This window comes from Gymnogyps californianus, chromosome 2, assembly GCF_018139145.2.
Source record: "Gymnogyps californianus isolate 813 chromosome 2, ASM1813914v2, whole genome shotgun sequence".
Classification (NCBI taxonomy): Eukaryota; Metazoa; Chordata; class Aves; order Accipitriformes; family Cathartidae; genus Gymnogyps; species Gymnogyps californianus.
In genome coordinates, this window is record NC_059472.1 from 126,039,504 (window position 1) to 126,062,854 (window position 23,351).

Consider the following 23,351-nt stretch of genomic DNA (forward strand, 5'->3'; position numbering starts at 1 on the left):
GGAACCCTAAAGATGCTCTGAGAATTTACTGCTACAAGAATATTGACAAATTACTCTGTTTCAGCACTAACGGACTACTTATTCATGAGCTGAAGATGAATATCCTGTTTCCTTGCACAAGGAAGCAGCAAGCGGACAGGTAAGAAAGCCCAGAAAGAAGATTCCGCAATACGGCATGAAGACTCACAACAAACTCGTACCTTCCCAGCACAGTGATGACCTCATCATGACCACATGATCATGACTGAAATTATGAAGTTCCACCAGGAAACTGGATTAAAATTTTAAGATAGTGTGTTAAATAAAAATTGAAACAGTGGCAAAACCTGTATAAGGTAAATTTGCTTAAAACATGACCTTATAGAAGGGTGGTAGATCAAACTGAGATTTTGGACAAATAATAAGACTTGATTGGAGTTTAATAGACGTATTAATGGATGACTCCCTCCCAAAAACTCAGGTACACTTTTGTTTATCTGATGTTATAGGACTCTGGTACAACTACAGATATTTGCCATTTATAATTTATTAGGTTTTCCATACTAAATGAAGAGGCCTTCCACAGATTAGTAAGATTTCATTCCCTATCTCTAAAGGTTTATTTACCTAAGATGTACCCTAAGACATGTTTCAATTTGGAGAATTAAGAATCTTGAGGCTGAGATTAACCTCATTGTCAGAGGTCCCATCTGTGACTAAAGGTTTTCTCAGGAAAAAAGGTGTAATTTAGGTAGCTGTTGTTTGTGTTCTATTTTTTCTTTTCTTTTCCTTAGCAGTACCGCAACAATCATAGTTAGTCACTGCTTAACTAGTCATTTTGCTTCTCTAATTGTGAAATTTCCTGAGTTGTACAACCAAATTCCATGACGATTCCATCCGTGAGTTTTTCTTGAGAGACAATTAAGACTCGCCCTGCTGTGTCTTGTTTCTCTAGGCCCTTTTTGATAATCTTCTGGATAAAATTCCTTGATGCTTAACTGTATGAAGCACCTTCTTCTGCTCCTAATATCTCATCTAGGAAACCAAATAAGTAATCCTCAGTGTAATTCATTAGGAAAACATTTCTCTGTGAATGGGCTGAGTGAGCAAGGCTTGAACAATTGAAGTTGGATTTTACAATCCAGCTTATCTGCAATGATGTTACCATACATGATCCACATAACTTTGAAATATTTAAATCTTGAAATTGATCTATTGTTGTTCATTCTGCTCTATTATGTCACAGCTTGCTTTTTGTCTCTCACAGTGCTCTCATGGTAAAAGGAAGTAAATACACTCATGCTTTAATAAGCGATTAAGCTTTTTGTTAAAGCCTCACAGAAGTGAGGCAAACTGGGCTAGCCAAGCAACTGTTTCTCACCACTTCTGATATGCTGAGATGGCTCTAGATAAAACAAATGCTTCTATTTTGCTTCGGGTGCTCTTGACATGTGCTGCCTATCTTAATCTGCAGCCCCGGAAAGAGTCCAGATCACATAGAGCTTGGCTCTGGAGAAAGGGTTATTAACAGGGTAATTTGCTAACTTCTCTGCTTTTTTCACTCCTGTTATTCTGTTTTGATAGTGGGTAAATACACCAAAATGGCACTGTGTGGTACCTGGCCAGGAAAGTCAAACAGCTAAGATTTTTGCTCATGAAGCAATTTCAGTTGGATATGCATAGATGTAGTTACTTTAAGATAGATCCACATAATACTTATATTCTCACGTTTTGTGACTCTTGAAACTTAGTACAAATAAAACTAATGGTTTTCATCTGAGCAAATGGGTTCTGTCTAACACAGAATTGACATGACATGAAATTTTGTACAAGGATTGTCCATTTGAACTAAAACAAAGCGATAAAAAGAAGTGCCAACAATTTTAGTGGCAAAGCATACAAATTAATTTCCTGGTGATTCTCCTGAGAATCTAGGTGTGATTCAATTAATCTCTCATAAATTCAGGTGATGATTCCCAAACTCTTATTCCCAACTGTATTTTTAAACCCTGGTGGTTACACCCAGCATTGGTTAAAACCACCTATTGTGAGCAGTCATCTATGTTTTTGTGGTGATTTGCCAGCTGTGTTTGGAGGCATTTTTTGCCTTTGCCTTTGCTCCTGTCTGTCAGAATCGAGCACAGTGCAGCTGATGTATTTAGGACTCTGGCTCCACTGTAAAATTATGAGAGTTTTTCTGGTGTAGCTAAGGCTGTGTTCCCCCAGAGATACAGGCCTGGGCTTAATCTGACTCATCTCAAATGGCCCTGCTGTCCTAAATGGGGCTGTCCATGCATATGGGTAAGCTTATACCAAAATACCTGCAAGAGACTGGCTTGAAGTTTGACCTGAACCACTAACTATATTCTGGAGGCAACAGATTCCTTAATCATTAATTCCCTGAGGCATTAAGTTTTCCTTTGTTTTTATTTACTTATTTTAATTTAAAATTGGTCTTTCTCTTAGAAATGTCATTTGCATAAAAAATGCTACAAACTGACTTGATCATAAATTCTGGGAGGCACAACTTCTGGTAAAACCTATAAGTTGAAAGGATTACAACATTTCAAAATTCCTTTGTCAGACACTGTCTTTATTTTAATTTATTTTTTTCTTCCTACTTTATTACTGTCCCTACAGGAATGATGGATGACAGAGAAAGATGTTCCCATTAACTTAAATTGTTACCCATAAACCCTCCAGAGGTTTCTAATTAATATGAAAGTTTACTAGATTGGGCTCATTGCGAGAGTCTGCTCACGGTGCTCTGTTTTTACCAACGCAGTCCAGAGGTCCATAAATCTTCATAGCTCTGGGATTCCCAATATGTCTCATTATGATGAAAAAGTGGCATCTGATGCAGGGAGTGTAAATACTGTATGGATGTTCAATAAAGTGTTTCATTCTTCACTAGTGAATTACAGCTTTATGGCACATAAATAAAGCAAAGCAAGGAGAACTAAAATATGAGGAATAGGCATATGTCATCCATGTTATCTGGAATGAAATTGTTTCTACTGTGGTGACAAATTTCTCATCTTCAGTTTGCATTCACGTCTTGTGTTACGCCACTCTAAAGGCAGCTGGTTGACGTTGTTATGCATGAACTCAAACAGTTAAATGATAGATTCTGCTATCCTCCAACTCTTCATGGGAGAAGTAAGTCAGACTGGGTCGGAGACCAAGGGGTATAGTTTATCAGTCTGGTATAGTTTGAGAAGAAACAGTATTTTTTAAGAATTATCTTTATACAGGTAAAAGAAATGAAGATTTTTTTGGACACACAAAGTCTTCGTTGGTTGATCAGGTTAAGAATCTTTTGATCCACCTGTATGTTTTTGTTTGGGGAGTTATTAGTTAAATTAATTTTGACCACTTTGTATTCTGGAGGATGCTTTCCTCCTTACTGATTCACAATAAAAATGTCCTCTTGAATGTAAAGATGATGGGTATGAGACTTTACCCTAGGAAGGAATCTGGCTGGCTGATAAGAAGCTGGAGATTATGGATGGTTCAGTATTCAATTCTCTATTTAAAACAAAACAGAAAACCCACAAAAAACCAACCTGTCTGCATTAGATACAAGAAAGCTGAGGGACGTAGCACCTCTATCCAGTCATGTGGGCTTAGTCTTTGGAGCAGTTAAATCTGAAATTGCTTTCACAGGGACAGATATGTTAGCTAATCAATCATGGTGATTTATTTAGCTACTTTTGAAGGTATTGTGAAATCCAAATATTCTTGGCTGTCTGGTAAGGCAGCTGGATGCCTGGGGCTTTCTGTGATCTGAGAAGGTGTCTGCAGGAAGTAGTGTCTGTAAGAAGCAAATGATCTCAACCTTTGTTCTTGGCAAAATGACTCACTCGGTGACGGTGGTCAGAGTGACAAGGGCGTTTTAAACCCCAACACCAGTGCTCCTCTGCAGCTTAGTGAGTGAAGCCCAAGCAGGCTTCATCCAAGCAGGGATGAAGTCAGCAGGAGTGGTAGACATATAGCAGATGCATGTCACCAGGCAGCAATGATGAGCTCTTTCTTTCTTGTTCCATGTTGGTTCTGGGGCTGTGTCTAGTACAACAGCTGCAAAGGACTCTGGTTTCTTTCTTACCTTCTTGTGGACAACCTTCCTTTGAACTGTGTGGAAAGAAATCACACTAGAAACTATGGACTCAGTTTTGGGGTTGTGGATCTTAAAAACAAAACAAACCCACAAACCAACACCCACCCACCCACCCCCAACCTCAAAACAAAGCCACGTCCAAACAACAAAACAAAACCCCCAAACCAAAACCCCAACCAAACAAAAAAACCCCAAACCAAACCCCAATGAAAAACAAACACAAAACCAAAAAAGTCCCTTCCCCCCCCAAAACCCAGTATAAATATACTGACAAGACCTGCTTTGTTCAGCATCAGCCCATGATGGGTTTTGCTGTTATAGTGATACGTGAATTTTCCTAATTCAATCACTAGGATAATCACTTAGCAAAAGATGTGATGACGGAAGTGAAACAGATTTCATAGATCATCAAATCCAAGCTGCTGTGCTAAGCAAATTGTCATATCACCCTATTTATAAATGTGCCAGCTCCATCAAAATTGGTTAGGATGTTTGCTCCTCTTACCTGTATGAACAGCGTATTCTAGAAATGCACTTGTCTTATGGAGGGTCTGGTCTATGCTTATTTGTGGCCTGGTTATATGCATTGGCTCTTCAGTCTGCACTGCACTTCAACAGCTCTTTTCTCCCTCCTATGTTCATACCTTGGTGTATTCATATACAGCGGTCCAAAGATTTCTCTCTGCCATTTTTCTTTTTTTCTGAATTTTGTGCCTTTCTTGTAAGGTGACCTTTGTTCCTCTGATCATCTTAGCCCTTCTCTGACCTGTAGTAGTCCTAATTCATCGTGAAAACAGGTAACTGGAATTTGTAAGCTTAATTCTAGATAAGGTCTTACAGAGGTAATACACAGTGCTCTGACTTCTTATACCATGTGTGAAGTGTCATAGGATTGTATTTGTCTTTTTTATGTCTGTACTTATGGTTCACGGTTATTGCAATCTGTGTGATCAGGCATTTCCAGCTAGTGAACTCTGAGCCTGTAGTAGAAATTCTTATTATATGCCAAGACTTCGTCTGTATGATGAGACCTAAGGTTGCCTTTCCTTTCCCAGCTGAAAGGAAAGCAAGCCCTAATGGACAGGCAGGAAGAGATGCAGTGCACTTTGGTCATGTTCTTGACTATCAAGGGTCAGGACTGTAGGTTGCAGTCTGGAATGCTTATGCTTATTTCGTGAATTATTTTATCGGTTTTATTGCATTTATCTCACGTTCTCTGCATTTTTTATATCACCCTATTGTGTCATCAGTACAACTTATTATATTCACAACAGTAAGTGGCTTGATATGATTTAGACAGATGCTCCCATCTTCATGGATGAGAAGTATGGCTGAAATCTTGGGTGAGGCAGTTCTTTATGTTATTGCTGGCTAGATATGAAATAGTTTAAAATCTGCCTGTTCAGTGTGTTTTGTTTATTTTTCTTTGTGTTTCTGGGCTCAGATGGAGGTACAGAATATAGTAACGTTCAGGCGGCCGTTTTTGGGGGGGTCCTGTTTACATCTGGAACGAAGATTTAGAATTAAGATGACTTTATTTGAACAAGCTGACTTCTTCCTAGGAGATTATACTTATTCTTAGTATTTTATACATAACTGTGGAAAGAGCGGCTCCAAATATCCGATGTGTTAGTGGTCTTGGTTAACAGGAGATACCATAACTCTAGCAACTGTCTCTTCACTAAATTTACAGGTTAAATCAAGAGACACTGCATTTGGCTTACATGCAAGATTGAGGTCAAGGCATGTGTGCTCTGTTCTTATCCCTGCCACAGATCTGCTGGATAAGCGTGGGTCAGACTCTGCCCTTTAGTTTCTTTGTCTATAAAACTTAAACATACATCATCAATCTAACAGTCCATGACACCTTACAATTTGAATTCAGCCATGGCCTCTGCCTCAGGGGTTTCAAACCAAGTGGCATGTTAAGGTGTATTTGGCAATGTTGCAAAAATGTGGTAATGATTATATTAAGTCAGTGAAAGAAAAAAAAAGAAATTAAATATATTCTGTATGTTCCTTCAAGTTCAGCAGCTGAGAGTCATTGAAAGTGGGGTTTTTAAGGTTCTTTGCAGTAAGTCATATCTTGTGGCAGATATACTGGCTGTACCTGGACTGAAAGACCATAACCAGTTATCTGGGTTTTAGGAAGCATGAAGGGTTAGAAGCATGTCCATATTTCACTTTTGTTGAATGTCTCATTCCTTTCTTCTTTCAAGAGTTTTGCCAGCTTCCTTCTACGACCAAGAGCTCCAATGTACCTTCTTCCCCTCATTGCTCACTGCCAGGAGGGTAACGAGGCCTGACTTGGAAATGTTGTATGAGTGGCAAGCAGCTGAGCAGTCTGATTCAGTATATTGCCGCATACAGCACTGTAAATCTGGCAAACCTAATTATACTCGGAGGGATAATGACAACTCCATATGGACTGGAAAATTGTTTGCATGTAGATTTCGATTCTTAACTCTTCTGGTCTTCCTGTACTTAGTAGGCAGGCAGCAGCCTCCAAAGCTAACAGTGATACTACTTCTTGTCCAGTTGGCATGGAAGATTTAACATCACATGAGCCAGCTGGCTATCTCCTTGCTTCCTTTCACCTAAGAGACTGAAATATGTCATCTTTGAGATATGACCAGAGTCTTGGAATTTACACCTCTTTCTGTGAAAGAAGCAGTATTATTAGTACTCTGTATGTGCTTTGCTTCAGAGATATATAAAATATATAAATATCCATACGTATATATGTATATGCTTTATCTATCTTCACGTACAGATGTTAAAACTAAAATGTATAGCAAAGAACCTTCAAGCTTACAAATAGAAATCCAGAAAAAGAACCAGGAAATGAAAAACCAAGGTACTCTGTTTTCATTTTGACATGACTGTCTTACTTCCCCTACCCTGCTGTGGTAGCTTTAATTATCAGTTGGATTGTTTAAACATGCAGCTAAATTTATTCCATATACGTACTCAGAGACATTGATATTAAGAGGATCAGAGTATTTTCATTTCCTGTATTTGGGGATTTAATTTATTACTCTTCAATATGGCACTAGTGGTTTTTGTACTTATTTTCCTTTCTCTAATAAATACAAATAATATGGAGAAAGATAAAAATGGCTTTTTTAATAACATTGTTTTATAAGTAGTCCTGCTAGGATCTGAAAGCCACATCTGGAACAATGAATCGAATGGGACATTATAACATTTACTGATGCTGCTGTTTGGCTGAATCTTGATTTTGCAGAGGCAGCAATGTATCAGTCTGAGCCATGAATCTTTCCCAGGAGAATGCAGAATTTGGAGACAATTGAAAGTGATAAAGACACAAAGAATTCCACCTATTTGGGTGTGGTGCTAGGGCAATATTGGTAATACCTCGTTAACTTACAGATGCTTCTTTTAATATCAATTGTTCCAACCAATCCTGACGAGCTCCTTTTAATAGCATGGGAAGTGAATGGGGTTATTTTGTATCTCCCCTTTTGGCTGCTCAAAACTTAGAAAATGCTCAAACGAAGCAATTTTAAAATTATCCAAGCTTGCAAAAACAAAATTAAAAGCATGACATAAAAGCACTTTAAAAAGTGCTAACTGTGGATTCTTGTATCTCATGAACAGCAGATGTGGCACAAACCTCTAGCAATAATCTGAGATGCCTACAATGCAGAGGCTTATTAAAAGCAACAAAGAAAACTCCTTACCTCACATAAGTAACTGATGTTGTTTGTCCACTGAATGCCTACTCCTGGTGGCATCTAGTACCTTAGTTTATATTGACTAGAACAAGAAGGCCTTTATTCAAATAAACCTTTAAATAAGGCTAAATATTTGCTTAAAAAAAACCCCCAAAATAATTAGAAAGTGTAACTTTCTTCCAGGGTAATAAATGAGGATTTTGGCAATGAAATTGTTAGAATCCACGTATTAATTGAACATTAACAGTAAATTAAGGTAGGATTTAGAGTAATTAAAACAGAGGGGCTACAGATTTTAGTTTATTACAGTCTAAACTGATGTACTGCTACCTTTCTTGCTCCACCAGTTTCCTTAGAGCAATGTGTACAGTGTTGCCTAATGACTATAACCAGGTAACTAGTCTTGGCTGTTGATCAAAGCAGGGGGCTCCCAAGAAGGATCTCAAAGGCTATCAGATGCTGTTTGTGCCGAGGTTGCTGATCATGTGTTGCTCAGTGCTGTTATCTGTTCTGAACATTTGTCATCTGCTCTGTCATTAGAGATCTGTGATCTCCATCTTCTAGGTGAAGAAAATAGTCCCTCGATGCTTATTGCAACTGGCAGTGTGAATAATACATGTTTAGGATGCTGAAGATCAAGCAAAATAGATCACATGTGATATCAAGTAAAGATCTCAAAGGCCATCATATAAGACTGTTTTATAGGCTGACTTTGGAAATTCTTGTCTACATTGTCAAGCTTATAAAGATAAGTTGAAATAAATAAATATGAAATAAAAATAGGGTGTTTGCTCCTAATGAAATGGCCTACTTAAGGTCTTTGCATCTTTTGCAAGTTATAACTGCTTCCACTGGAGGCCGTTCTTAAAGTTGTCTAGCACCCGAATTATTTGCAGTAGTTTTTCAGCCACAGCATCCTTCAAAGGGATCTACAGAGATATATCCAGGAATGTATCCAACCGCACTGAGCACAGGAGATCTCTGATGCTAAGTAAGATGTCTCATGTTTTAGATTCCATCCATAAAAAGGGATGTAGTGCAATTCCTAAGTCCTAAGACTTCCAACCTATGGATTACATTGTGAAAGTTCTTTTTAATTTCAGTGAAATCTGTTCGTGGAGATTACTTCCCTGAGGATTACTGGCAAACACATTGTATTTATAGGGGTACTCCACAATTTAGATGGCACAGACATGATGACTTTTTCATTCTAATTTATCTTTGTACATGGTTTATAACATCCCCCCAAATTACTTCTTGGTGTGCAATTTTTCATGCTTGTTCTTCTCTCAGAAGTGAATTTTTTTCAAAGGATTTCAAAGAAAATCATTTTAGCTCTGAGTGAGCTGGGCATGAAAAGGATTGTTTTGACACACTTTTATGCTCTGGTTGCTCCAAAAGCATTTAAATCTGAAAACTGCAATTGTGATGGGTAAGTCTCAGCCTCTCAGATAAGGTGTTATAAACACACAAAAATAACATTAAAAGGACGTTAATTAAGGTTGTGAAGTTAAGCGCTTGCCAAAAAGAGTCAGGCGATGACAGAATGAACATTGAGAGCGAATCCTTAATTCAGCCCTACTCTGTGTATATGTTATGCTAACTTGTAAGTGATAAGTACTATTTTTTTTTTTATGCCCTGTCTTTTTCTTACCTGGTACTGTCTTTCCTTACTGAGTGTCTCTTATCACATTTGTCTTTCCAGATCCAGTTTTCTTGCCCAGTAATTCTTTGATTCATCTGTCCAGACCTCTCATTTCTACCCCATCCCTGACATTTCCTTGCTTCACATTCTTACTTTCACGTTCACTCCTGAATGTCTCTGCCCCTGTCTTTTTTTCACTCTGCTGCCTTATGTCACCTTCCTGCTGTTGACCAAGAAGAAATGAAACTATAAGGAAAAACAACAACAAAATCCACATCATATTTCTTATGTACCTATCTTAAGGTGTAGGGAACTGACTTATGTATGGGAATATGTTTGGGAACAAACTTTTGGAGGAGGGATGGAGGGAAACCCTTCCAGACTGTGGCCACAGTCCAGCATCTTCTATCTTTTTGTCTTGCAGGTCCTTTTGCTATGCCATGTGCTTTGGGATTTCCGGTGGGGGTTCAGCTTGTTTATTTTGATTACTGATGTGCTGAATTTTCTAAGACTGTGTTAATAGCTGAAGTAAAAATGTTAGAAAGGTCTACTGGAGGAAGCTATCCAGAAAAAAAAAAATCTGAGACAAAAGACATTGTTGGTATTCTTCACATAGTTGTTATTGACCAAATATATGTGAGCATGCTAATTTTGCGTGCAACTCCTCTGTGAAACCAAGCGTTCCTTTTACTCTTACCCACCTTGTGTGTTTCACATCCTTTCCCTCTATTTTTTTTATTAAGTTTCTTTTAATAATAAATAATCTTTTTATTATTTCCCTCTATCTTTTCTGCGTTCTCTTAAGTTAAATCAGTTTAGACCTAAGGGGAAGGTTACTGTGTGTATGTGGCATCAACTGGAACAACCCCCTGCAGGTTTGCGGGGCATTGCTGGTCTGTGCTCTGTACTCCTGCTACGCTTAGTGATCAGTGTGCTGGGAGGTGTGAACGTACTGAACAAACCAGTGAGCCCAGCTCACTGGGTGAATTTTAACCTTAATTGAATTCGGGAACTTCCAGAGTTTTCTCACTGATATTGCAAAAAGCTAACTTACGTTCTTAATTTTCTACACTGTAAGTAGATCTGGCTAATTTGTTCCCCAGCTGTCTAATTTGCAAAGGGGGCTGTCATTCTGTGTTAAATAAAACTGGAAAAGAAGGAGCCTGAGGAAGATCTGTGTAACGATGAAAGTTTGTTCCAGTTCAAAGCTGCTGTTGATATTGGGTGCAATCCAAAATCTCCTGATGCCAGAGGAAACGCTTCCATTGATGTCATCAGATTTCAGATCAGGGCCAGTGTGCTCAGCCCAATGCTCCTCTGGCCACTGCTCTGGTACCTGAATCTCTGGGAGGATGGCCTGTGCCAACAGCATTTAAAGAGACCCCACTCCTCATTCCCCCCTGCCTAGTACCACATGCAATAGACGCCCCCTCCCACTTGTATAATTCAATTTAAATGTCCCCCCCCCATCGTGTCCGTCCCCCCCCCCCCCAAGTATTTAATGAGGGATGTTTTTGTCTTTTGTTTTTCAGCCTAACCTTGCTTTTCCTTTGCTTTCATAAGGCCAGATGTGCATGGTTTTGTGTAATCCGCTCGTGTCATGGACTAGGTCTGGGTGCCCTTGCTGCCTGGTGGGCAGCTGTCCCCTAAATCTGAGTTGCTGGCTCATTCAGCCAGGAACTGATTCCTGGATAGTCTCTTTGGACTCATTGTCTGAGCCTGGACATGCTTGGTGGCCCCACCATTGACATGCTCTGTGCTTTTACGTTTTTTAAAAAAAAAAAAAAAAAGTATGTTTTGAGAATCCAGGCAGTTATATTGAAAGATAATGGATGAATCGGGGTTTCTAGTGATCCGCTCTAGTATTATTCTATGTTATAGGCTCAGGTGCCAAACCATGGTCTTGGCAAGCCCCACCAGAGTGTGGCCAGCCCTGGGGCTGAGAGGAGCTCCCTGGTGGAGGGTTTGAGATTGGTGGTCTCTTTTTGACTCCGTTTGTCAGGGAAATGTGCCTCATTGGACAATCTCATGGCTGAACTGATTTCTCAGTTGTCTTATGATCCATATTGCCATTTGGTGTTGCTGATCATACTACTTTCTCTTTTGCTTCATCTGCCTGTTTTTTCCAGGCTTTATCTGTCTCTGCACTGCTGAAACTTCCTGTCTTCTCTTCCAATTTACTTTTAGAGGGAGCGGGATGGAGACCCCTGTTAAGTAGTCTGTCTGCTGGTTAAAAGATGCCATTGCCCTTAGCTAGGCAGTCTCTTACATCAGTTCAGCAAACAAAGACACAAAAATACTTTTCTCGCTGTCACAGCAGAGCAAATATTTAACTCTTTCCAATATCCAAGTGTTTTCTCTGTGATTTTTAACAACTGTTGATAACAGATTAGCTGCTATGGTAAAACTTTGCTTTATAGACTATGTACTATTTTGGGCTCTGTGCTGGTGGGTGAAGAGAGCTGGTATAAGTCACTTTCCTATTCTGAATCTGTTCTCCCACATATAAAAAGAGAATAAAAATGCTGGCTGCCTTTCTGATATGCTTTGAAATCCACTGCTGAAAAATGTTACTTAAAAGTTGGACATTATCATCTATAATTATAATCAAACCCATATGAGCATTATGCGTAAGAAGGCAGCCTGATAGCATATATGGCTGTAAGTCTAAAGAAATTAGGAAACTCCAACCCCTGCTGTAGATGAGTGACACTGCAGGCATTTTTAAGCACATATATTAGCTGTTCATTCTGTCAGTAAGGCAGAGAACATGGTGAACTGCATTGCTACATGTTAAAATTCCTCCCTGTATTTAATTTCTCTGCAATGATTTTGCATTAGCATAATCCTTTGACCTAAATATGACAGTATCAGCAAAGGACCGAGAACTGAAGTCAGGTTTAGAGCTGAATGTCCTGCTATATGTTGTGAATGGCATTAGTCTGGGGGAGGAGGGGGGGCAGTAGGAACTCACACCCCCAAAAATCTAGAATTGGACTGCAGAACTCAACTTATTTTTTTAAGATATAGCTTCTCTTTTGATGTCTACAATTTTTGCTCCTATTGTACAGTTCTGTCTTGGACATGAGAACCTTGAATGTACTTTTGGGTATCGGGTTACTTCAGGAACTTCGATCTAAAACATCAGCTTTTTACTGGCTTACAAAAGCAAAAAGATTTTGTTATCTGAAATAAATACACATCAGTTACTGTTGATTTAAAATCTATTTTTAACGTGTGAACATACCTGAAGCATGAAGTGTCAAATGTGAATCTTTGTTATTTTCTGATTTCATATATGTGAACTGGATAAATCAGCATGCAATTCTGTAGATGAACGAGGTTTCAGATCTACCTCCAAAACTCTGGCTGCTCCTTTTGCCAGTCTCACTTCCCTTGCTGATCTTGCCTGGACACCTCAGGACAGTCCAAGGACATATACAAGATGCTATCTGATAGACCTATATTATAAAGGTTGGTTTATCAAAATGAGTGCTTTCTCCCTTATTAGATTTTTGGTTTGTGACTTATTGGTTCCAGTCACTGGCATCAGTGCAGTAAACTTAAAAACCCCAAAATCTCTTGACTTCATTTAATATGTGTTACACAGAATATCCCTTATACAATTTTATTTTTATTTTTTTTTTTTTTTTTTTTTTTTAAGAAAAGGAGGAATGTCTTTATTGTGACTATACTGGCTCATGCTCCTTGATAAAGGAGCAATAAGGTTGCAAATTGCATGATTCATCAATCTGGAAATGCTTGTGCAACCCAGTTCTCTTCTATTTGTTTGCATCATGATACTAACTTACTGCATTTCACTGCCATTTTATAAAAGATCAGAACAAATGCTTGTTTACAAGTGAAGCAGATTACACTCAGATGGTATAAATCAAGATAGTAAAGTGAAGTTGAGACTCTCTTTTTGTTTTCCTGAACTGCAAGCATTTCTTGCTACTGTCAGTAATAATAATAATACAATGATTGTAGAAGTAGCATCTTGAGGTCTTAAAAGAATTATGACTGTATTGTGTTACACACTTCAAATACACCTGATGAAGTGTTGTAAATTTCCCTGAAAGGTGATCGAGTCTGCGGGGGACACAGAGCGCAACCAGATTTGTTAGAACGCCTTTTTTAAAGTTGTTTTTTATTAATAGACTTGAGCTGTTAATAGCAGAAAACTATTTGCACTATTCATTCACTTACTCTTTTGCACAGTTCACACACCTGCACGCAGCTGGAGCAACAGTAAGAGGCCAGTCCTGCTGTCCGCTTACTCAGCAGTGGGTGGTCATCCTGATACAACCATGGTTTCTTGACAGGTGTTCGGAAACTCCTTTGAGGTCCCTTGTGTCAGTAGGCATGTGTTATTCTTGTAGTTTCTGTCTGCATGTAGTAGCCCATTTCCTCTCTTGACGTGGTCCAAGTTATCCCACCACTGGTTGATGGACACATTCACCAGCCTCTTGGTGTCCTCAGTTTACCAGTTCTTGGGAGACTTTCATGTGCTATCTGGTGGCACGTATGTTTCCACTCTTCACCCGCTGTTTTCTGGTGACGGTTCCTCCATCCACATGTGTAGGTCCCTGGGGAGCCCATTCAGGCAGGCTGGTGCAGAGGGGTTTTCATGGCAGGAGCAGCACTGCTGAGGTGCTGACTGTGACTGAGGGAGACAGAATGTGCGTGGGAGAAAGGAAGAAATGACCCTGTTGTGTAGCTGGGGAACTGGGCCGCAGCATTTTACTGACTTGTCTCACCCCTGGCAGGAAGCCTGTAGCAAGGCTATGAACTGAGTCCAGGATGTCTGTGTCCTCCTTGCTCAGCCCTTCACTCGCAAGAACAACTGTCTCTGCAGCTTTCAGCTCCTGTTGCTCTTCTTGCTCTGCTGCAAGATATGCAATCACAGCATACTTGCTTTCCTGGATTTACTGGCACTCTGGAAATAGGCTCCAAGATCTGAGGAAAACCTCAAAATGTCTGAAATCGGGTCTCTAGGGCTTGGTTAGCACGCTCTTACTGTGACTGAGCCTGAGCTGTTTGTTCCTTTCAATCAACTAGTGACATTTCTTCTAGTCTTGAATGCACAAAGTGTGGATAGAAAAGGAGGAGCCCAAAGAGATGTGTCCGGTGTCCGAAGGGAACAATTGCTTAGAAGAGTCCATTTTCCCTATGAGTCTTCCACCCAACACATCTAAAGTATTTAGAAGAAAAGAAAGAATAGGCTAAATATTTGTAAGAAATTAAATCCAAAAGAAAAACTCAAAAGGATTAAGAGAAATGATTATTGAGGCTGTGATTCAATATAATGTGTTCTGCAGGAGTCACTTTGTTTTACCAACTTGTCTTTCCACTGTTCCTCAGCCCAAGTGCTGAAAACAACAGTTGACAAACCCTTGGTTTTATTTCACTCTAGATATTGCTAATATTTCTTTAGATAACACTGACAAATGTTCTTCAGGATAGTGATTTTGACTATATTGATTTGGTGGTGATGGTGTCAGCATTAGATTCTGCTGAGGATACAAGTTATGACCAGGCCTAACATTGTAACTTCATGTTAACCTTTTCTCTAGTTCTTTTTTTCAGTCTCTGAAAGCTCATTAGGTTTTATAGTTGAAAGACTATGTGGAAATTGCTTTTATCTTTAGGTAAATTCCATTCATGTAACAGGGACTGTATGTATAGAGTTTATAGCTTGACCAGGAAACATTTGCTGGTTTTGAAAATATCACAGTGTGTTTTGAATGAAAAACATCTGGACCTGGCTTCCTCTTTGCACTGGGATCTGCCATTAACAGTTGCAGGATTAGGCCCTTAGTCAAAACTGTACAATTGGGAAATAGTAGAATTTGTACCAGGTCCTCAAAAGAGATGACTAAACTCCTGGCGCTTTCCTCACCCCAGTTAAGAACTGGGCATGGAATGGAACTAGATGAGTCTGTAAGACCTGTTACTTGCCCCTACAGTACCTGATGCCACAGTGTGCTCTCCTGAGCCTACCCAGGCCTTGGAGAAGACCCTGGTAGTTGCAGGTGACTTCTTAGTGCAAAGGTCAGGAGCGTTGGAAGCATTTGTGATGAAAGCTAAAAAGGAAAAGTTGCGAAGACAAATTACTCTACTCTGTGCCTTTTCTTGTATTGCTATTGATTCACTGAATCAAAAGCATAGGAATTCCTTTAAATACTAGTAACTTTAATCATTTGTAGGTATTCTTCACTGAATTGTCTTAGTTAATTAGTGTCATGTTTAAACAAGATTTTGTTTGAGTAAAGTGCCAGTTCTCCTTAACGTTAAAATATAGCTCAGATTAGAGCAGAATATTTAAAGTGGCTTGACAGTGCTGTTTTTTCAGCCCACTTTATGCTGGTGGAAGGAACTTCATCTAAAGTTCCTAGTCTTAAAAGTATTCTTGAGACTCTCAATTCCTTGTCCTGATATACTTAGGAGTGATTATAATAATAAAATGAATAAGCTTACTGTCTTAAACCATGCCTACAAGAGGACATTATGCAGAACAAGAATGGATTAGATGATCAAACTGTACATAATTAACTGATTTGGAATGCCTCCTTGAGATATGAGGGTGGGATGACCTCTATGTTTGATAAGTAAACAGCCTATTGCTGACACTGGAGGGAAGCAAGTAATAAAATAGAGTTAGTATAGGTATCTTTGCCTAATACTAAACTTCACATTTCACCACTGGTTGAATGTAATCTTACTGGTTTTGACTATGCCACTTGCAGCAAATTGTTCTCCTGTTTAAACATGAAAAGCCACCGGACTTTCTGGGAATTTAATAAAGGGAAAATGACACCAGAACTTGGCTGACCATAAAGTGTCCAGTAAAATTTTGGCTGTCAGATGGAACACATTTGAAATATTTTGTGGACATGTTTTGGGTTAGGAAAATTGATGTCCTCTCCTAAAAAGAAAAAAGAAATACTTGAGCCTTTGCTTTTGGAGCCCAAGAATGGGAAAAAATTCCAGGCTATACTGAAAGATTGAGAACAGCAAATTCATGTCAGGTCAGAAAAACAGAAAATGATAATTACAAGAAAGAACTGTGATTATTTTTTCTCGTGTAATTCAGTTGGGAGTCATCTCTCAGGAAGGGCATCTGATCAATAAAGTCTTGTTCTGTTTAACTATTATAGAACAACTTGACTAACATCTGAGCCAATTTCCCCATACTGCCTCAAACCTGGAATAGACAGAAAAGGAGTGAAGTCTCCAGGTTGATTTAATGCATAGCTAAAGATGAGTAGCCAGAAACGGAAGGAGAAATGTGGAACAGTTCCGTCAAAACCCTTGATCAAGCAAAACAGGTAAGTATTAGACTACTTTGAAACATTGAGGCTATTTTTAACGGCAGGACTAGATTTGCTTAAAGGTGCATTGAAATTAGAAAGAGATAAGTGCCTTACCTACTTAAGCATTTTTGTGACTTGCACTGGATTTCTGGCTAAAATGCTGGTGCTTTGCTGTCTTTGTAAATCTGTGGAAGGTTGGATTTGTGTCAGGACCCTGAGGACACTAATAGGCCTTAATGACCAGCCTTACCTGGGACTTCCACCCATTAGAGTCTTTAGCCCCTGCCCTGAGTTACACTGGAGGAGCACTGGCTTCTTGGCTTGAACTTGGACCTGCCTTATCGCCATGGTGTTGCCTCATGACTTGGACTCTTGGTTGGACCTGGTCACCATCTCGGGATCTGCCCTGCTCCCCAACTTGGGGTGGTGGATGGGCCCTGGCTGGTGACATCCTGCCCTGCTGGTACCCATGGGGACCCCCTGCCGCTCCTGGCTCAACTCCCCTTAGGGAGCAGACTTGCTCTTGTTGCTCCCTGACAGCTTCTTGTGTTTGGTTTGGTTTTTTTTTTGGTTGGGTTTTGTTGCTTTTCTTATAATAAAATAAATTGTATTCTGCAGACTTCTCTTTTGGTCCATTGGCTTCACAGAGATGTTTGAATTAGATCTGATACCTAGCCTTTAAACAATTAGTGCTAGATGAGCAGGACCACATCCACAGTGAAACCAGAATTTCCCCTTCATCCCTAGGATTTGACACTATTTGAGTTTTTTGACCTAATTCTCTTTCCTGAGCTTGGCTGTTTCAAAGATTTTCTTGCAGGTCTCCTCTATTATAGATCTCCATTACTCATTCCCTAAAGACCAGATATAATCCTTTCATCTATCCTGTGTGGTTATTACTGCCTGCTGCAACAAATCAGCACAGCTTTAGCAGCTTTAGATGGATATCTATGTAATCTCTTCATGGGCTGGCCAGAAGAATCCCACTACACACCGGTACAATGATCTTTCATATTCGTCATGTGAGTATTCAAGTGCTCAGATTTTACTAATGGGAGTACCCTGGAGAGAAGATAATAAGCTTCAAGGAAGGCAATTATTAATCTTTGGTTTTGAGGTATTTGCTGAAAACATTTAAAATTGCATATCTATCTGATTTTAAAATTTACTGGTTGAACCATGTTTGGTTATTTACATTAGTTGGAGAGCACGGTCAATAACATAGGGCTTGTGTGAGGGAAGTTTCAGTGGAAGCTGATTACAGGTAATCAGGGAATAGATGAAATATACAATAATGAATCTTAATGCCATAAAGTTAATGAGAATTTTGTCATTGATTTCACAGTGGACTAGACTTCATGAAAGACCTGTCTGGCTTAGAGAGGAAATTTTCCTAATGCATAAGTCAGTTTCATGTTAATAACTATTTGCTGAAATAATTTTAGTAATTAAGAATGTGTGAAAAGTTAGATTTATTTGCAGATGATTCACAAATACAAAACAAAAATTGACAGAATGAGTTAGTTACTTTGTTCAATTCTACTTCTTTGCCTGTAATTGCTGGCAATAGCAGTTAGTATTACTAGCACTCTGTGGCTGAAAAAGTTAACCTGATTGAAGTGGTACAGTTCAGTCCAGAGCAAAATCTGCAGTCAAAAACTGATCACAAAGTTATACAGTGAGTCAGGGGACTGAAGAATAAAAATACTAAGCTTCCTATTTGTGAGTGGAAGAAGGATATCCAAAAAAGTGCCTTCTACTTAGGGAAGCAGCTGTAGATTTTGTAATGATGCTTTTCATTGTAAATGATGGTTCCAAATAAATATACTACAAATATCAAAAAGTCTGTAAAATTTTAAGGTTTAATTGCTGCAAAATCAATAGGGTTGTAAAAAGAAGCATAGTTCATTAACATGTCTTGGTTTTATTGCACAAGAGAAGTTTTTCAGGGTTTTGGTTTTTTATCTTTGGTGAATTTAAGACCTTCAGATTTGCCAGAGTGCGACTCTGAGAGAACTTCATAAAGAGAAGAGAAGTTACATGACCCAGGCTGCAAATGGACTTCCCCCTTCTCCTTGAGTGGAGAAGTCCTTGCCTCACCTATGCCTTTGCTGAAAGGAAGAAACTAGTTCAGTTTTCATGCCTAATTTTATTGCTGGACATCGTAATAAATTTAAGAAAGCCTCTAAGTTTTTAACCATGATTCTTAACCGAGGTCGGGGTTCAGAGCATGGGGTTATTGGTAGCTGTATTTAATATGAAGGTGCCCAAGGATAAACCAAGGGCTGGGCTTTGTAAGACAAATTTCTGCACATCTAGGAAATGAGTCACTGCAGGTGGATGCGGGGCTGAAGAGGAAACAACCCATGAGAAGAGGGAGAAAAGTAGTGGCTGCAAGTGGTGAGGGAGTTCCTGGGTTCTTATCACACTGAGTGGAGCTGTGAGAGGGATGGGCTCTAGAAAGGCTGAGCTAAACCAAAAACCAGAAGAAAGGAAGAGAATAAGGCAAAGCTGAAAAGGAGACAGGCAAGATGGGACAAACAGTCAATTGCTCATGAAATTCAAATCGCTGGGGATATTTACATATATAAAGACTAGTCTCATGGGGCTTTATTCTCATATTTGTAACACACAAGAATAACCACTACTCCGACTGAGGAAGTTGCTCATATCCTGTGGTGGAAGAATCAGCTCCAGGCATCAGCTCTAGTAGAATTTATTTTTGCTAGATAAACAAAACCCACATTAGCTGCCAAATAAAAATCATTATCACATGAGTTTCTATTATGCTTGCTCAGTCTCTGGTGTATGGAGTAGATATTGCCAACTCATCTCACATAAACTGCCCAGCAGGTGGCTGATAATGACTTTAGGCTGATACCAGGCCTATGTGACCAGAGTTACATCTCTAGTCAGTGTATCGAGCCACTCTTGAAACCACAGCTCAAAACCACAGCTGTCATTCAGCATCCTCCTTGCAAGACGTTTTTGGTACTCTGAATTCACTTACAGCAGTCGTTTCACCCTTTGGGTCTTCCCTGCGCAATTTAATTCATAAAACAGACAAACAAAATATACTGTAGATACTGCAGGTTTTTATCACTTCTTTTCTGTTTTTTTTAGTTAGTCATATTTCTTTTATGCTGTATATTAGTGTTCATACAATGCGGAGCAGTATGATTGTGAGACTGGAGGGCTGTCAAAAGAAAATTTTTCCATTGTGTGCATTTTTCTGTTTTGTTTTGCAGTTCAGATTCCCAAAAGAAAAGGTATGTTATTCATATTTTTCTCATCTTTAATGTTAAATGTAGTCTGTACTGCTGAGCTGGGTGCTGCTGTTTGGGGTACCCTTTCCAATTTATGTCCTAACTACTAAAAAATGATGTAAAAGTGATCATGTACTGACTACTGGGAAATGATGTAAAAACCCCATATTCATTCCAGAATGTGAAAAGATACTCCTGGTATCCCTCCCATGCATTTAAAATGGCTTCCTTATTTATCTTTGTTCCAACAAGCCAAGAAATAAAGTTCAGTGCAAAGAAAGGTATATTCTGGGCACTAGCAGTCTGTGTGTGTCCCGTTTCAGAGGCTGAGCAATGCTGGAGGGACCCATTTTTCTGCCTGCTGTAGCTCTCTTGATTATTCTTTCAGCCAGATGTCAAGCAGAAAACTGACAAACTTTAGATGCTCTTAAAAATGATGATAATAAGGGAAGATGATAGAACATAACTGGATTGTACTCTTGCAGCTGAATTGCTATTGATTTTAGAGAATATAAAATCTCATTGTGAGACAGCCATTTCTCTAGCCCTTGGCTACGCTCTGCTGCCTTGCCTGCATGGGGCAGGGTAGTACCTTGCAAATGGCTTCACTCTTTCCAAGGAGACAGCTTGTAGCATGCAGTTCTGCTTTGTACAATCCTGGTTGCTATAATTTGTCTCTCTGATTAGTCCTTCTCTTATTGCAACCATTAGTAGACATTACGTTGACTTCAGTTGTATAGAGCTGTGTTGTATTAGAGCAAACTGGTGATGATTTTATATTAGATGTTGCACTGTAGCACCTATTTTCGTGGGTATAGAAGGATCTGTTGTAGAAAAATAAGATACAGTCCCAACCCAATGAAGTGGGAACTTATTTGAGCCCAAAGTGTATTTCACAAGTAGTAGGAATATAATTCAAATATTTGTATTTTTAATATGATTTTTTTTTCTTTCTCACCTTTCAGCTGCAGATTTTTTTCCCAAGGAAGTTACTTTTTGCTTACCTTATTTCATTTGGCACATAAAGAAAGAACATAAGAGAAAATATTTTTGCCAATGTTTTGCTTGTGTTCCCTTATATACAAAGAATTTTACAAAAAAAAAAAGGAATTCATTCTTTATCAACAAGGCACAGCATACAATCATTAATTATTTTACAGATATTACAGCTTATCTGTGGTGTTCAATTGCAGCAAATAAGAGTGGCAAAGTTGGATTTTGTATGGCTTTATTACTATAAAGGATATAGGACAAAGGGAAATTATATTATTTCTGATTTAACTTTTATATGACCATGTTAAAGAAATGTATGCTGTTGCAAATTGTTTCTTTATATGGATCCCTCTTACCAGTAGATCCTTCTATTAAAAGATATTGTTTTGCTGGATAGCCTATAGATGTCTCACAAGCATATTCATGTTCTTTATTTGTTTCCAGGCTGTATTAACACAAATTGTTTCTCTGTGTAGTGTATATATCTGCATAATTACGGAAATATGTCACAAATAATTCTACAGGGTGTAGCTTTCATTTTCTTCTGTAGTGCTATCAAACAGCAGTATAATTATGGGGAGCACTATGTAGTGATATCTTTAACTTGCAAAGACAAGGTGTCACATCTAATACAGTACAAGTCTAATTGGGTAATACAGCATGACAGCAGTGAGTTCAGACTCTGCATGCTCAGGTATACATTGGGATACATGTTGGAACAAAGCAAGAGACAGAGTTCAGGAAGCAGAAGGCTTGTGACATTTATAAATCTAGAAGTATAAAAATGATATTCTCCTGTCTTTTTTTTTGTATGTTAGCAAAGTTCTGATGGCTCAGAATCTGAATTTTTTTTCCAGACATCTTGCTACTTTATTATTAGAACCCATGATATTAAAAAGTAACTGGCACGCAGTTGATATTTGACTTAAACATAGATTGATTTTTTTTTTTTTTTTTTTTTTTTTTTTAGGATTTCATCCTCTATTTATGTAGCCAAGTACTACATTGTGTTGACTGTAGAGGTAGTGCTTCACCTTACCTCCAATTGTGTTCATTTTTCTGACATAAGGTGCAATAAACACTGAATGCACTCCAGGTTTCTTTTTCCTTTATGACTGCAAGTAGTATCACAATAAAAATATAGGAAGTATGGGTGATCTGAGTTCACGATATGGCTTGGACCACTGTCATTAAGGTAGTGCACGTGATCAGCTTGAACTGCTGTCTCTGGCAGGCTTGAGGAACTCTGTCGTAGGTTCAAAAGGTTTCTGCTCCTGGAATAACCTTAATGATGCACATCTGTTAATAACAATACAAATGATTCTTTCAGCTATGAATGAGGGAACTTATGAATCAGGTATTTAGGAGGATAAGAAAATCCTAAGCAACTGGATGCTTGCAGAGTTTGCTTTGCATTGATTAAGTGCAGTGGCAGTTGGTGTACCTGTGTTCAAGGGCCAATTTTACACAATTAAACTTGACAGATGAATTTGGAATAAGCTATTTTTACACAATATATACAGCTTGTTAAGGATGAAGAAGTTTCTGATTTTTTCAGACAGACGTATCTCAGAGAGATCTTGTCATTCAACACAATTTTCCCTTGCAAGATGATTTTTGTATCATGTTTCTAGTCAAAGCATTCAGTACTGGCAAGGTGGGGAAGGTATCCCAAACAAGGCTCGCAACAATATTTTGGGAAACCTAGCGAATGAAAGGCTGTGTGCGTAGAGGCATGTCAGTAACAAGCATTGGCACAAAGGGAACAAGGAGGCAATGTTAGCACATTAAAAGGCATATGTGCCAGTGCGTGATAGTGGAGTCCAACTCCACTGTAAGTAAGTTGTTCTTTTTTACCAGAAAAGAAACTTGATCTCTACTGAGAGGTTTATAGGTGCTACATACCATCTAAGGTGGGAATTCCAAAGTTTTTTCAGGCAGGAGCAAATAATAAAAGTTCATTTACGGAAGAAGTAAAATTCCTCAATCCACTTTCATGTCCACATATCAGGTAAGGACTGCTTTTCTTTTTCTGTCCTTGCAGAAGTGGAAACTCCCTCTTTTCTGGATGACATAAATACTCCTGGAACAGGTCGATGCAACAGCGTCTCCCTGCCAAGCAGAGTATTAGGTGTAGCTGGGGGAGTATACAGGATCTGGCTGTACGGCTGGGGCACAGTCCAGACTCTTGTGGGATGACTCTTTCATGGGTCACTTTGGCTGCAGGCACTACCTCCTGGATGTAAAGCTTGGTTCTAGCATAGTGGACACAGACCCTTTAGTTGCTATAGCTCTATGTCTGTCAGAAGCAGCTATGTGAAAAACTTCCAGCATGGA

The 23,351-nt window shown here is 38.9% G+C and overlaps 1 long non-coding RNA gene across 2 annotated transcripts in view; it reads left to right on the forward strand.

Annotated features, from left to right (window-relative positions):
• LOC127012609 (uncharacterized) overlaps positions 1–23,351 on the forward strand; it is a 74,100-nt gene that overhangs the window by 49,081 nt on the left and 1,668 nt on the right. Inside the window, exon 3 of one of the 2 annotated variants that reach the window (XR_007766030.1) lies at positions 65–1,297. The exons of the other annotated variant lie outside the window; for it this stretch is intronic. This is a non-coding gene — a long non-coding RNA (uncharacterized LOC127012609). Of the gene's footprint in view, positions 1–64; positions 1,298–23,351 lie in introns of those variants that run through there. 2 annotated transcript variants of the gene reach the window in all.